Below are 16,473 nucleotides of genomic sequence, written 5' to 3' on the forward strand. Positions count from 1 at the left end.
TGTTTAGAGGCAGCAGCCAACCAAGATAGTGTGTCTGTGAGTACGTGTGTGTGCACCTGTGTGCGTAAGCGTGCTTGTGTTCACAAGGTTTCACCATGTAACTGTCTAATAGTGAGCATGTGGAGCCATAGCCCTGCCCCTTCAGGAGATGAAGCAGGCATGGAGGAGATGCAGGCCCCAGACATCTAGATGCCCCCAGAGTACGAGAGTCCAAAGAGGCTCACCGCAGGTTCGATCGCACTACCTACTCAGAAAACCTTCACAGACATTCCTTATTATTATTATTTGCTTTCGTTTATGTATTTATGCCTTTCAGTGTTTTTATTTAATTGTTCACCTGGTTTACTAAGTTGTATTTGACATTTCTGTTCAGCCTGGAGCTTACAGACAGATTTACATTTCCAAATATCACCGTGTTTATTTCCGGTTTGTTGTCACCCTTGATCAGGTGCACCTGTGCTGTGTTTAATGCGGAGAAACGGAGCTCAGAGGGCTGAATGAGCTCGGCTCAGACCGGAAACAGCGCAGACACGAGGCTACTTTAGCATGGTTAGCTAGCTCTGCCATACCGGAAGTGTCCAATCTGTGACTACAAAGTCCACAGTCTGTTAGTCTGGTCTGTTTCTAACCTTCCCTCATACTTTTACTATTAAAGCCTCATCATTAAATCTGTATTTCCAACACTGTGTGAATTTCCATGACGTCAGAGGCGCGAGCTGCACCTGAGTGTAACACTTCCGGTCACAGAGGACTGTCTGCGGAGCTGCTGCAGGTTAAACAGAGACTTCCTTACCGTTCATGAGGAGCAGGAACACCACCAGCGTCTTCATCCTCCTTTAAAAACAACTCAAACCGACACAAAGTCCCGTTAAATCCTCTGCTGACCCAACGAACCCACACCTGGACACACCTGCAGCTCCCAAACACGCCCACGCACAAAGTTTACTTTCTGTTTAACAGGAAGTCTCCGTGTGTCGCAGACATCAGATAATAAAATGTGTGTGAAGTAGATTTTAAATAAAACGTATAAATGTGGCACATGAACACAAACAGCTGGATCATTGTGGTCTGACAGGCCTGTTAAAGAAAGTCTGAGGCTCAGTGATGTTTGTGGGAATAGTTCATGGAGCTGTGATCACCTTCATGCAGGAAGTGAACTTTGTTATGGTGAAATTATAAAAGTGTTTTTTTTTATTTTAAATATGTTTTATAAAAATAAAACATTATTATATTATTATAATTTAAAGTTTTAGCCTTTATAGTGGTGAGAGAGTTAAACTGAACACATCCTGTTAAAATCTGATTCACGAGGCAGTAATTAGATCTGCCACAGATTAATAACATAATATGAGTTATGGAAGATCCTCAATAAATTAAGAGTAATATAATCAATTTCCATTAACTTCCACTTAAGTCATAGCTTTCATTAATTTGGGATCTGATATAACCTAATATAAATGTGATTTATGATATAAATGTTCATGTATTGATGAGAAAAAAAGAAAAATGTGACTTTTCACATTTCTTTTTAATTGTCGTATGTATGTTGAATCCATCAATATTTACTCTGATAAACATGTAAGTAGTAACAATGGGAGATGTTGACATCAGTGGAAATCTGTTTTGGGGTTTTTATTTATTTTACTTTTATTGTTTAATCAGTAAAAAAAAAACCATAATAAAAACTATGAAACTGTAGTCATATGCTTTTATGAGTGTGATGTGATTAGTGGTAGATCCTGTGTTTCTGTATCAGAGCCTATGAGCAGCCATTGAACCAGCAGCACACATGCTTCATTCCAGTTTAAGTGGGAAGTCAGATTTCCAGCTGGGAAAACCAGAGAAGCTCCACCAGCCCGGACGTCAAGATGGTGACAGCGTAGTAAAACCTTAAAGAAGGATCTTTGTTGGTTCTTGGAAGATGTTTCTGCTGTCATGTGATACCTGGAGAGTCTCAGGTGTGGGACTCCTAGAGAGGCTGTCACCTTGGAGGTAGTGCTGAGGGTTATTGACAGACTACTGATCATGTGACCAGCATGTGAAACATGGCGTGGGTGATTACCGTGACAGGTGTGACTTGCCTCACTCTATCATGTGACCTGCTGAGGTCACCAGATTGTGAGTGGGTGTTGAGGCATCTGGGGAGGATCTCAGACTGCATCATAGAGATTGACAGACCACGTGACTTTCGCGCATTGCATTGTGGGTACAAGTGGCAACAAAATCAAAACACTGCATCAAGTGCTAGCATTTCCAGCACTGGTAATCATTAATTCTGCGGTTTTAATCCCTACTTGCATTTTATTTGCCCCAAAAACAGTTATGTACAAAACGACAGTGAACACAGCAGGTCTGTACAAAGACAGACTTGACGAAAAGGCAAAAAAGTATGAGGAAAAAATCAAAGGAGTGAAAGTGTGAGACCCATACGAGCATACAGAGTGGAGTAAGGACGTTAGCGTGCTGCTCAGCTTTCATCACGCACATATTTATTATTATATGGTCCATGTACCAGTTGTTGCATTGTAGAGGTATTCAAGGATAAAAACAGTAATTAAAACAGTTGCAATGTTTTGGTTCTATAACATTTTCTATCATTACTTTATCATGGACTAGGTGCAAAAGTTGTTAAGTGTAGATAATTAAATAATAGATTAATGCGATATTAAATTGTGCGTTGTTCTCAGATTAACAGCAAGTGGAGGGTGATAGTTCAGATGAGGAGGATGGAAGGAGGAAGTGAGGCAAAGACTGACTCACAGGCAGAGCCTAGGGAGAATGTAGAGGAAAGGACAAGGCAGGAGAAAGAGACTGGAGTGAGAAAGTCAGAGAGTGAGTCAGAGCCCAGAGAGGAGGAGAGTGAAGCTAGTGAAGCCATAGAGAGGACACTGTCAAACCTACTTGGACTTGCACACCCAACTGATCCTGCCCATGTCATGCAATTCCACATACAGTATGATGAGGCCTTTATTCAAATGTGTGATAATATTGGACCCTGCCAACCAGTACTGTCATCATATCCAAAGAATGAAGAGGGACGATCGTTTCAAAAGAAGTGGTATGAGAAAAATCCATGGCTAGAGTATTCTCCAACTGCTGATGCCATGTTTTGTTTCAGCTCCCGTCTTTTCTTAAATGATGAAAAGTACACAAGTCGCAAAACCTGGAAAACGGAAGGGTTCAGTCGGTGGAGAAGGGCTTTAGAAAGGATTAAAGAGCACAGTGCCTCAGAGCCTCACATGTGTGGTATGGTGAGGTGGAACTCATTTAAAAAAAAAACATTGGAGGCAGCTTTTGAAGTAGCTGACCAAGTGTCACAAGCTGCAAAAGACAAAGAAAGAGAGAAACAGAGAAATTTTGTCTCGTTTGATAGACATCACTCTTTACCTGGCAAGACAGGGTATGCCTTTCAGGGGAGATGATGAGACCTTGTCAAGCCAAAATCAGGGAAATTTCTTAGAGTTAGTTGAGTTGTTCAGCAAGTATGACAGTGTAATTAAATTACACCTTGATGCTATAAAAAGAGCGACAGGGACCTGGAAAAGACCTCTCGTCTCGCTCCTCTCAAACAGAAGTCAGAACGACATAATCAAAGCTTTGGCCACATCAGTAAGACGTGTCATCCAAACAGAAATGCAAGAATGTGAAACCTTTTCTATCATGATGGATGAAACCACAGATGTGTTGCACACAGAGCAGGTTTCCTTTGTTGTCAGATATGTGCACAACATGGAAATCAAGGAGCGCTTCCTTCAGGTGTGTAATGTGGAGTCAACAACTGGAGATGCCCTTGAAAAGCTAGTAATAGCTCTACTGAAAGAAAATAATCTGAAGATTGACAACATCCGGGGTCAAGGTTATGATGGGGCTGCAAACATGAGCGGGCGCTTTAAGGGACTTCAGTCAAGAATACAAAAAAAAAATCCAAAGGCCTTATATGTCCACTGTCAGGCACATTGCCTTAATCTGGTTTTAGTAGAGAGCGCAAAGTCAAACATGTGTTTTGTCAGCTTTTTCAACCTAATCGAAAAGCTTTACACTTTTGTGGCCAATTCATCTAAACGACACTCTGCATTTATTAAAATGCAGGAGAAGTTGTACCCTGAGCAGCGCCCACTGGAGCTGCAGAAGCTGTCAGACACTAGGCGGGCCTGCAGAGAAGCTGCCCTCAAGACAATGAGGAAGATCCTCCCAGCTGTCATGCAGTTTCTGGAGGAAATACTACAGCAAGATCCTCCAGACTCTTCAGCAGGTGATGCAACGATCCTTCTCAAAAGCATCAATTTTGAATTCATCCTGTGTCTGGAGATCACTCGTCCCATCTTCCAAGTGACTGCTACTGCATCTGATGCATTGCAGAAGAAAGACATTGACCTGGCTGCAGCATACAAGATTGTTGATGGTGTTTTGCAGAGCCTGGACCACAGCAGAACAGAGGAAGAGTTTGAGAAAATGTATGAACAGGCTAGAGAGAAGGCTGCATCAGTGGGCCTGGACCCCCCATCTGAGGTCCCTGGACAAGCTCGGAGGAGGAGAGTGCCAGCAAAGTTTAAGTTTGCTGCCACAACAGCTACTGCTGATGACCATGCTTTCACAACTCCCCAAGAATACTACCGTGTTAAAGTGTTCTATGTTTTTGTTGACACAATGACACAGGAGCTTCTGAGACGCTTTAAAGGAGGAGATAATTCCACATGGGAAATCTTGAATGCCTTACATACACTGACAGTCCAAGAGAACTGGAAAATAATCTCAACAGAGGCACACCAAGCTGTGAAGAAACTCTGCCAGTTCTATGACATTGAGGAGGAATACAAATTACAGACAGAACTTAAGGTCTTTCATGCTTCATACACATGCCCCCCACCAGTCAGTGTGGCATCCATGCTTTCAGTGGTCAAAGAAAACAATGTACATCTGATCTTCCCCAACATGACTGAGCTGCTGAAGACATATGGAACACTCCCAGTGTCCACAGCAACTGTGGAGCGTTCTTTCTCAAAACTAAAACTAGTTAAAAACAAACTTTGCACCCTTTCCTCAGAGGAGAGGTTGTCAGACCTTCTTTTATTGGCAGTTGAGAAGGATGTTCCAGTCAACCACAGTGATGTCATTGACATTTTTCGGGACATGGCAAACAGAAAGTTACTGTTATAATTTGGGACAGGACATGAAGAGCATCTTATTCCTTCCTGCTCTTTCCAAAACATACCCTGTGTTGTTTTTGTTTTCTGATTAATAAAATGTTTGATTCATCCTCCTGTTGGTTTATTTTTTTACTGTTGTATTTTAGTATTAGAAAGAAAGAAAGAAAGAAAGAAAGAAAGAAAGAAAGAAAGAAAGAAAGAAGATTTTACAGTTCTACAATCTAATCCCTCCCATGTAAAGTTGATGCTGTGATGTTCTGTGCTCTGTGATGTTTAAAAGGTGCTAACAGGACACACACACACTGTCTGTATAGATTTTTTTAATACATTCTCACCCTACCATGACCCCTGTCTTTTGTACTACTAATATCCTGGTTTCAGTTTATTTCCCACTTTTTAAATCTGTTGCCTTATGGTTCCAAGCGCTGTCACCAATCTTTTACATTTTATTTTTATCTCAAAGCACTTGTTTAATCAGCTACCTATGGACTTGTTAATGTCTACAGTCTCAAAACAACACAGCCCTGCCCTCCTGCACTATCAGCAGCAGGAACAGCAGTAATCCCTCAACAGCAACATTGTACCCATCAGGTAAAACAAAGGCTACATTTGCTTTATATTGTCCCCACCTGATGACAGTCATATAGTATGATGCAATTCCATATTAGATTTGTCATGAATGTGAGTTGTTGTTATTCAGCCTGTTCTATCTGCCCCTTTTTTAACTTTGAGCACCCGCCCATTTAAACGTCTCTGCACGGCCCTGCTGTACACTATTCTTATTGTATATATTGTATATCTTATATCTATTTCATCTGTTCCTCTGTCTCTCCTGCTGCTTTGAGCATGTACATGACAAAAGAATTTCCCTCGGGATAAATAAAGTTGTTCTTATCTTATCTTATCTTACACACTGCACACACACCAACATGAAGCTTCACTCTGTGCTGTACATCCATGTTTATGTGATTAATGTGGTGATTTCAGCCTGAGCCAGAACCTTTTTATGACACGTCACACACTCCTGTGATTTAAGACTCTGTGTGGAGACACTAAACACACCTTTGACCTCCACAAACACAAACAGCTGCACTAACAAACCAAACAGCGTCTGACATATATGGATGTGATTAATCTGAGAGACCATTATTGTTTCAAAGACCAACAAAACTCACTGAAACTGTGTGTTTGCACAAAGGCTGAAATGTACACGTGTTATTATTTCAGATTCATGCACTGAGCTACATCTATCATTAAAGTGTTCACATGTAAACCAGGCTGTTTCTATCACTGCACACTTTACTCAGAAACACATGCAGACACGTTCTTCTGCGAATAAAAGAAAGGAAACAGAAGTAGTGCTTTATGTTGATCTCAGCTCTACAATCAGGAACAACAGAGAAATAAAGGACAAAGGATCCCAGCAGGAAGAAGAAATGATTAACTACACATGAAATCAAACACTGAACTCTCAACTCTGGACTTCAGATTAAAAAGATGAAGGTTTTATGACAGAGAAATCAAACAAAAGTAAAACATTAAACATCAAAACAGCACCGAATGAACAAGATGAGAAATAACTAAACACGATCCAGACGCACACTGAGGAGGCAGCAACCACAATAAACTCACAACACAAACTCAAACAAGTCATATAAAGAAATAAAGCTGAGACAGGAACACAAAAAAGTCCAAACAGTGAAGCAGCGATGAAACAGAAACACCATTCAGTAATAATCAACCTCAGAAACCCAACAACCAATCCCAGCGACCACCACAGACACACAACTGTCTCATTCTAGCTTAAAATCAAAGCTGAGTTTGTAAAAGTTTCTTTGTTCAGCAAGAACCGACTTTTATTCATAAAAGTTACAGAAATGAACAAAACCCATTAAAATACAGAGTTTAACAAATCAGCTGTTCAATGATTCGACTCCAAAGAGGCCACACAGCAGGACACCACCCCTGCAGACACAGGTGGAGACGCAGCAGGACACCACCCCTGCAGACACAGGTGGAGACGCAGCATGTGGAGACTTGTGAGTGAGCAGGCCGCGGTGCTTTACAGTCTCTAACATGTTGTCATGTTTCCATTCGTGCTCCTCAGTGATCTGCACGCAGGGCAACTTGATGACAAACTCAGCTCTGAGTTTTAGGAGCTTTTCTACATTTATGAGAAAGAAAAAAGTAAAATCTCGCATTTACAAAAGGATTCAGAGCTTTTGCACAAACACCTGAAACTGAGCTCAGATGCCTCCCGTTTCTCTCGATGCTCGCTGACCTGTTTCTGCACCCTGATTGGATAAAGGTTGTCAGAGTCATCCTCTGCTGACCTGTCAGAGATCAGAACACGCAGCAGTAACTGTAACTAAACGATGGACAAACATCACAGTTCAAGTGTCTGAGCGCCACAGTCGCACTGACCACACTCCTCTGTGCTCGCCTCTAAGGTGGGAGGGACCAAGGAGGAGAGGGAAGGAGGTGAGGATTTACGTAGTGAGGAATAAGGAGGTGGCAGCACACACACCACCTGTGCTAAAGTGTGTTTAATGGAGACCAGGGGTTCCATTATCCTTACCTGTATTTGTATTAATTTCAGTGATTGTTATTTAGAAACTACATTTGAGGTTAGTGATTCTCATCAGGGTCCTTAGGTAGTATTTAAGTGAACTGCTTGTGAAAGGTGCAGAGACAGGAGGACTGGCCATCATACCTGTGTCAGGGAAAAGAACCTGAGTTAGACCTGTTCACATTTTATCTTTGTTCTGTAACCTAAATTATTTGTATATGTATTAAGAGAAGTGATTGATTGATTGATTGATTATACTTTATTCATCCTGAGGGAAATTGGGTTAAGGCTGCCAGCCGTGCCAGCGCCATCTTACCCATCCGACCATACATACATTACACAAGCATCACATGGGGAAGACAGGTCAGAGGGGTATAACATGGAAAAGCACAACATGAGGAAAGATAAGGAGAAAAAAATAACTCCCCCCAGACTGAGCTCCAACAGTGAGATCAGTTTGAGAACAGAAAAAAACACCTCTGCACATAGCACATGAAAAAACTCTTAATACACCAAAGAAACACATGGCAAGCAACAGGGATGGGTAAAGGGTGAGAGACAGCCAATGTAGACAGCACATCCGGGCCTGCAGCCTATGCGCTGGTCTCCATGATCCACCGTCTGCATCGGAAGGGAATAAGCGTTGAAGACATTTGGAGGGGGAGGGGGGATGAGTGTACATCTGTATGTGTATATATGTCTGTGTGCGTGCGTGTGTGTGTGTGTATGTCCAGAGTTCAGCTGAGACAGTGTCCTTCGCCCTGCCAGGCTAAGTAAACAGTCTTCCAGCCAACCCAGGTGGCCTTGCATAGAATGGGAAGAACAGTCTCAACACAGTCGTTATCAGGGTGTTGTTGTTCAGCTCCAGCCTTGAGACCACAGCTGGTGCCGATGGGGTCTCCGCATGAAATGATGATGGTTTTTACTTTAGTGCGAACAACTCATATGAATTTCAAAGCTGTTCTAACAGTCCAACACTGGTCTCTCAATCTCCCGTTGGAGAGCCGTGAGCTTCTCCATGATGTTATCCAAGCTTACGTTTCGTGATGTTGTCGTTCTTGTGCTCAAAGAGCCGATTCTGAGAATTCACGACCGCAGTGCGCTTCCCAAGATGTGATCAATTTGCGCCCAGAGGTGTTATTCCGAGCGAGCCCCTCCAGATGTAATCAGTTTGCACTCAGAGGTCTTATTCTGAGTATTCACGGCAGCCGTAAGCTTCTCCAAGATCTTATCCGTGCTGCACTCAGTGAGCCCATTTTGAGAAACTCACGCCTCGTCCCATCGTTTCAATCCCAGCGGGCAGCCTTGTGGGGGTTTGAACAGCCGGCTCCGCTTCCTTAATTCTTCGATAAGCCAGGGCCAAGCCAGCTCCGATCAGCAAGAACCCTGTTACCATGGTTCCGAATAGGTAGATATCTTCAGCACTCAGGCTCACCCGAGCCCAGACTTCTCGTTGAAGGGGTGTCAATTGCATTCAGAGACCAGTTGATCAAATCCATAATTCCTCTTTTGGGTTTTAGAGAACAAACTGTGAGAGAGTGTTCCAGGAAAGTAATACAAAAACACAAGACTAGACAAGGACACAAGAGGCTAAGCAGGGAAGCTAAGGGAGAGGAGAGGAGGAGGGAAAAAAAAGTGCGACCGCCTTCGCCAAGAGCAAGAGAAGTAAAAGACGTTAACAGTACTCATCTTTCCTGGTTGCTTCTTTTGCAGGATGTTGGGTTCTTTGCTGTGTTAGTGTGTAAACGTATGCTCTCTTTAATAAAGTCTCCCAGTTTATGGATACATTTTATTCCAGTCTCATGCCATTTTGTTTGAATCGACACATGACCGCCGGCCAACACTGACAGTGTGGCTCAGCTGGGACCTGCTGTGAACTCCTCCATCACCTCCATGCTTTCTACTGACTGAATGTGTGGCAGCAGCAGGAAACAGGCCTCCGTCACCTGCAACAACACAGGAAGTGGACACTTCATACTTCACTAGCTGGGCCCACGTCCTCATGTTAGGTTTGACAGCGTTTTAGTAGGTAAAGGTGAATGCTTGGACATGAATTGAGCTGCGGTTTGGGGAAGGCCTCTGAGGGGACTGGCGACGGCTCCTGTGCCTGGAAGATCCCCGTGCACTAAATACAAGTGAAGAAGTTAAAGTATTGAAAACAAGGAGGGAGGGTGGGGCACGTAAACGAGAATGAACAGCTTGCAGAACTGGGGGAACCTATATAGATGACAACTGGAAGGAGCGTGTTTGGAGGCGTGGTCCAGCTCCTGAAAATCCGATACATAATCTCCAAATGTGAGTGAAGCGCAGCAGCTGATGGAGATGAACGTTTCTTCACAGATGTGAAAATGGGAATGAAAACAAAGACAAAGTGCAGTTTAGTGCTGTCGTGGAAATTTTAAATAAACTACAAACACCTGGTGAGCCTCTTTTTGAAGTGGGTTTAATTACATATTACAATATGGAAAGAAACGCTCTGATAAAACGCCAAAGTGGTCTCTAGAGAGGGCCGCCGCCCTGACCTCTTATATACACACACAGACAAAAACATTCCACAACACATCACGTGAGTCTAAACCTTCAGTTCAGCTCATCCTTGAAACTTTCCCTTCAAACAATTAAAAGCATGAGACAAACCCCAGGCCCCCCCCCACACGACGCCTGGATGTCTCAGGCATACTCACAATGGCCTCACTGTGTGTGGAAACATAAGACACAGATGTGAAGCTATCCTAAGTGACAAAGTGATATTGTTGAAATATGTGATTAATACACAGAATAAAGAAATTTGCCACCACAATTCCACCCTTTTTGATCACCCCAATTCACATCAATTACAGAAATTTCTTCTCCAATTCCTGCACATTATATTAACACCATTGCGCGATTAAAGGGATGTCACAATGTGTATCCTTCTACAGTGTCAGGAAAAAAGAATTCACACTTTAATTTTCATCCTCACTCTACTATCCTCTCCTCTTCCTCTGAGTCTCCGCCCTTTTGTTAAAAAATAACAGTAATAATACAAAAGAAAAACACACAAAAATACGAGATTGCACACAAAAATATTAAACAGCATTAGTTATTCATCTGCTAAAAGAAAGCTTAGTTACTTCAAATTGTTTATTCATGAGAACCTGTTGTTAAGATAAGGAAGCCCTTCAGTGTGAGACATATTTCTCCACTTTATCATAAAATCCATCAAACCATGTTTCCCAGTTCAGTAACTGTTTCTGTAAAAGAACCTTCATCCCTGTATTATTAGGGAATAAGGCAAACATGCCTCACCAAACATCACACACACTCCTTCGTGCCGTTCTGTTTGCCCCATCCAGATGTTTACCATCAAGGACAGTGGATACGACTGAACCTGTAGGTAAATTAATAAAACAAACATAAGCTAAGTTTGATGTTAGTGCTTCTCAAATTCTGGGGTAAAACCCAGAAGTAGCCATGTGTTTCCACACCGCCACCATACATCAAACACTTCTGAGCTAAAATTACAACAGAGTGATAGTCCTTGTTTTCTATCACATTTACCTCTGAAAGAACAACTTCATTCTCTGGGTGCTCCCAAAATGTTATTAGCCTATTAAAATCCCTCAGTGAATTAAAATGACCCCCAAATCCTACTTTTAGGGTGTCAAACAATGTATCAAAGTTCAGTACATATGTCAAAGCAACTTACAACTGTTGTCGCTATGATGACCAGGATAATCAGGATCTAATGCACTTACACATCAGGCACTGACATGCTAGAAAAACAGTCTAGCTGCCATACAAAATGTACACTAGTAATTGTTAGTCAGGTAGCTGTGAAACTTGCATACTGTAATTACTTCAGTCACTTTTAATCAGGATCAGGACTCTAAAAGAATTTGTGATGTTCAGAGAGTCATGTAAATGTATCATTACCAATGACCACTGTTGGGAAGGAAGTATTATTTTTGTCATTTTATTATTTCCATTTATTATTTTATTTTTATTAATTCTATTTTTATTATTTTGGTATTACTGTCATTACTGTTGCATCATAATCATATAGCAAACATATGTATACAAGAAGTATTGATACAAGAGGTATTGATATTGCATTCAAATGGTCAAACATATTGGTATCATATCAGCCTTTATTACAGGTCCAGTTATAACCACTTTAAACTGTTGAGTTGAATCTATAATTTTAAAGGCTTTTGAATGTTTTTATATTCTTACACTGAAGTCCAGACTTCAGTGGGTGAGAGACTGAGTTGCAGGCTGACAGGAAACGCCATGCTTTGCAAATGTGAAACTGAAAGCACAGTCTCAGTGCAAGTAATTCTGAGGAGCAGTTTGGATGATGTTATTATCATCTTTGATGTTGATTAAGCTTTGATTAAGTTTTAAGTAGTTGTATTAGATTGAAACGTTTGTTTTATACATTTTACATATAAGTTAAGATCATTACACACAGGATGGCCTTAGCCTGGTTGCCTAAGTTGAGGTCAACTAAGGTTCAGAGAGCAGATGCACACTCTGTGCACGCACAGACAGACATACACACACATACACACACACTGTTAAGGTGTAGGTGAAAGTTGACTGATGAAGCAGTAGATGCACGATGCGAGAGCTGAGCTGGCTTACGGGAAACCACCGGGGAGAAGATGGAAGCCAGTGTACTTTTAATTGTGCCTTAAGTTGTCAAATAGAACATTTGTGGTTTTGAAGCTGATGTATGTGATGACGCAATGAGGGGGCGTCACTAAATATACTCTGATGCATATAAAACTGTATTTTGATGTTAGGAGGATGAGATTGTGGGGCTGTCTGCTTACGGAGTCCGCTCATTCTCCCACGCGTGTTTTTTCATTAAAATCATCGTCTTTACCCTTTGGACCAGTGTGGTTACTTGCATTCCTCCTGTGTTTCCTTCCCTATATTTTTGAACCTTAACATTGTTTAGTCGAGTGTTGTCTGTGCTCCATGGCTGATCCCTCTTTGGTGACACAGAGTCTGCTCTGCGGTCACTGAGTTGGAGTTTGGCACGCTCTTGTTGGAGGAGGCCGCTCTTCCACCCCTCACTCTCTCGTTCCAACGCAGCTGTATGATGAAAGGGCAGAGCACGTCGTACACCCTGATTGTCTTCCTCAGTGTCAAACGCAGCAATCTTTCTAACCCTCTGAGTTATTGCTGTGGCTCTGAAATCTTCTTGTGATGACTAGCAGGACCACAAACGGCATCAACCTTGACCTTAACCCCTGTCTGGGTTGTCAGCTGTGCCTGGAATGGTTCCTGCTTCCCGCTAGTTCTCTGAAAAAAACTTCTCATCCAGTCTCAGTTGGGAGTTCGGGATACCTCCTTTAATAGAAGGAAAAACTTCTAACCATTTGGAAAGCACATCAACCATCATCAAACCACATTTTACTTCCAGTTCAGCGAACTTTACTTATAGGTTATCAAAAGCCTTATCTGAGCATGGATGAAAATGTTTGACCCCTTTCAGATTTCCTATTTCATGTATGTTTGCCGCACTTCAATGTTTCAGATCATCAAACAAATGTAAATATTAGACAAAGAAAACACAAAAAAAACACAAAATGCAGTTTCTAAATGAAGGTGTTTATTATTAAGGGAGAAATAATCCAAACCTACATGTGTGAAAAAGTGACCAACCCCTAAACTTAATACCTGGTTGGGCGACTCTTACCAACAACAGCTGCAATCAAGTGTTTGTCATAACTGAGTCTTTTACAGAGGAGGAATTTTGGCCCACTCATCTTTGCAGAATTGGAGGCTTTTCAGGTATAAACCACCTTTTTAAGGTCACCCCACAGCATTTCAGTTGTATTCAGGTCAGGACTCAACGTTCAACTTTTGTCTCAGTCAAGATGTTTTGGCAAATGTGAGACGAGCCTTTTTGTTCTTTTTGATCAGCAGTGGTTTTCTTCTTGAATGTTGAATCATGACACTGACCTTAACTGAAACATGTGAACTGAACCTGCTGTTCTTTAATGTTGTTCTGGGTCCTTCTGTGACCTCCCGGATGAGTCGTCGCTGCACTCGTGGAGTAATTTTGGTTGGCCAGTCACTCCTGGGAAGCTTCACCACTGTTCCCAGTTTTCTCCATTTGTGGCTAATAGGTCTCACTGCCGGGCGGCACAGTGGTTATAACTGTTGCCTCGCAGCAAGAAGGTCCTGAGTTCAATTCCTCCATCAGGCCAGGGTTTTTCTGTGTGGAGTTGCCTGTTCTTTTTGGGTACTCCAGCTTCCTCCAAACACATCAAGTTAGTGGTTAAAGGTTAATTGGAGTCTTTAAATTGTGTGAATGTGAGTGTGAAAAGAATCCCAACTCCCAAAAGGAAAAGAGTATGGATGGATGGATGGTTCGCTGGTCCCAAAGCCTTAAATATGACTTTGTAACCCTTCCCAAACTGATAGATGTCAGTGACTTTGTTTTTCAGGTGTTTCTTTAGGTTGTGGCTGTCATGTAAAGGTGCTGTGGCAGGCAGGAGTAGGACCCAAATACAGGACATGTGAGACACAGATGGATGACCTATGACAGACAGGAAAGGGAACATGAAGCAAGGAGACAAGAGGGAGTAAAACAAGAAACATGAACACAGGAAGGGCACAGAGAGCAAAACCTAAAGACTAGGAAATACAAATATAACACAGGGAGAAATCAAAGAGAACCAAAACCATGAAAAACAACAAATCAAAGAATATAAGTTAAACCATAATTACACAGACTGGCCCACAGACCCAGGACTGTGACAGCAGCATGATGTGTTGCTTTCTGAGATCTGTTACCTGCTTCAGTTTGTCAGTCAGCTTCTACTGAAGTGAATTGTTGATTCAGCAGGTCTGTCAGTGATCGGGCCGGAGTGTGTTTAGTGAAACTGAACTCAGCTTTCTAAAGAATGTGTTAATCACAGTTAATTCATGATTTAACAAGATGGACAATTACTTTTTTACACAGCACCAGGCTTGGATGACTTTTCTCTCTTAATCAATGAAATCATCTTTTATAAAAATTTGTTTGGTGATGTGAAACATGTAAGAGTGGCAAATGTGCAAAACTCAGGAAATGAGGCAAAGACTTTTACACCACTGTATCATCCATGGACACACTCACCACCTTCTTTATCTTCTGCATCTCTAACCTCCAGTACAACAAACAGACAACACAGCATGGTCATCGTCTTCATGCTGGTCATGAAGCTACAGTGTCAGACTTTGTGGGTTAATGTCTGTGTTGATGGAAGGAGACACAAAGATGTGAGCTGTGCAGCAAGGTAGGAAACACTGGGGATGCTCTGAGCATCACCGTCAGCAGTGGAGGTGGAGGTTCAGGAGGAGGTCAGTGAGAGCAAAACAGTATTCCAGGAGCACTGCAGTATAAGGGACCAGCAGAGGGTGGCTGAGCTGGAGGTTGAGTCAGTGGAGGCAGCACCATCCACTGGACTGTGCTGAACTGTAAAGTGGTGCCTCCATCAGGCTGGGCAGCATCATCTCCATCACACATGATAAGAGCAAAAAGGCTAGAAGGCTGGTTGGATGCAGTGAGGAAGAACCTGGGGAGGTGTGGTGATAATCAGGAGATAGTGGGTCAGATGAAGCTGGAGAGTGTGAACTTCCCAAGTCCCTGAGCCACAGCAGCAAAACATCTACAACCCATCATTGTTCCAGAGTCTCCTCACCTCAGTCTCAAGTGTGTATATATTTATTCTTATTATTCTTATTCTTCCTATTTTTATTGTTGTTCTTTTGCACTGAATGGAACTGGAGCCTCATCGTCTCGTCTGTCTCCATGTGTTAGGCCACCTGTGGATCACTTCCTAGTTAAAGGAAGACTCTTCTTAAATCTCTTGTTGTGAGAAGCAGCCCAGACCCACTGATGCACATGGACACTCAGTCATGTATCAGAGTGGGTAATAAGGTGGAATAAGACACCAGCAGTAAAACCCTGCATGAACAGACATCTGCTCCAAGGACAGAGACACGTTTTCAACAATGTATTAGCTGTTATTGGTTCATGCATGCAGCTGCAACAGATGTTGTACAATGGTCATGATGGAACTGGAGCTGGACTGGACCCACTCAAGGTAACTGCAGAGAATCACTGGAGGAACTTCTTTCACAAACTTCTGCATTCAAGCAGATCCATCAAATATACAGGCTCCTTTTTACCAGCATGTTATAGAATAACTGTGGTCGGCCTGAAAAATAACTATGAACTCATTATTGATTTAAATGCAGACTCCCATTCTGCTTTTACAACATCTAATTATTGTCCACATGAACTGGACTGAATGTGATTGGTGTGAGTAGTTGGAACTGTGACATCAATGGTGTCTCTGCCTCCTCTCTTAAACACAATTAGTCTCTTTAATTCTGACTGAAACTGAAGTCAAGTAAACACAACTACACATCTTTCTATAGAAAGCTCACACAGTCACTTTCACTTTAGAATGAAAGAGTAAACTGAATGAATGTGTCGGCTTTATAATGTGCATGTTTCTCACAGAGGGACAAAAGCCACACAGGTCAGGTTTCACAGAGATACAGGATGGAGCTTAATCCCAAACTAGTTCAAAGCTCTGACATCAAGTTATGAAGAGCAACATGTTTCCTTGCTCCTCTGTCCCGGAGTGCAGTCTGTACCTCTATCCTGGAGGATCCTTGTGGCCTTTGGGACACACTCAGAATCCAGAATGACTCCACCTGAAATGAAGCTCAAAGGGAAAAAGGCTTTGACTGAGCAGTTCAACTTCC

Source organism: Oreochromis aureus, linkage group 3 (assembly GCF_013358895.1).
Source record: "Oreochromis aureus strain Israel breed Guangdong linkage group 3, ZZ_aureus, whole genome shotgun sequence".
Taxonomy (NCBI): Eukaryota; Metazoa; Chordata; class Actinopteri; order Cichliformes; family Cichlidae; genus Oreochromis; species Oreochromis aureus.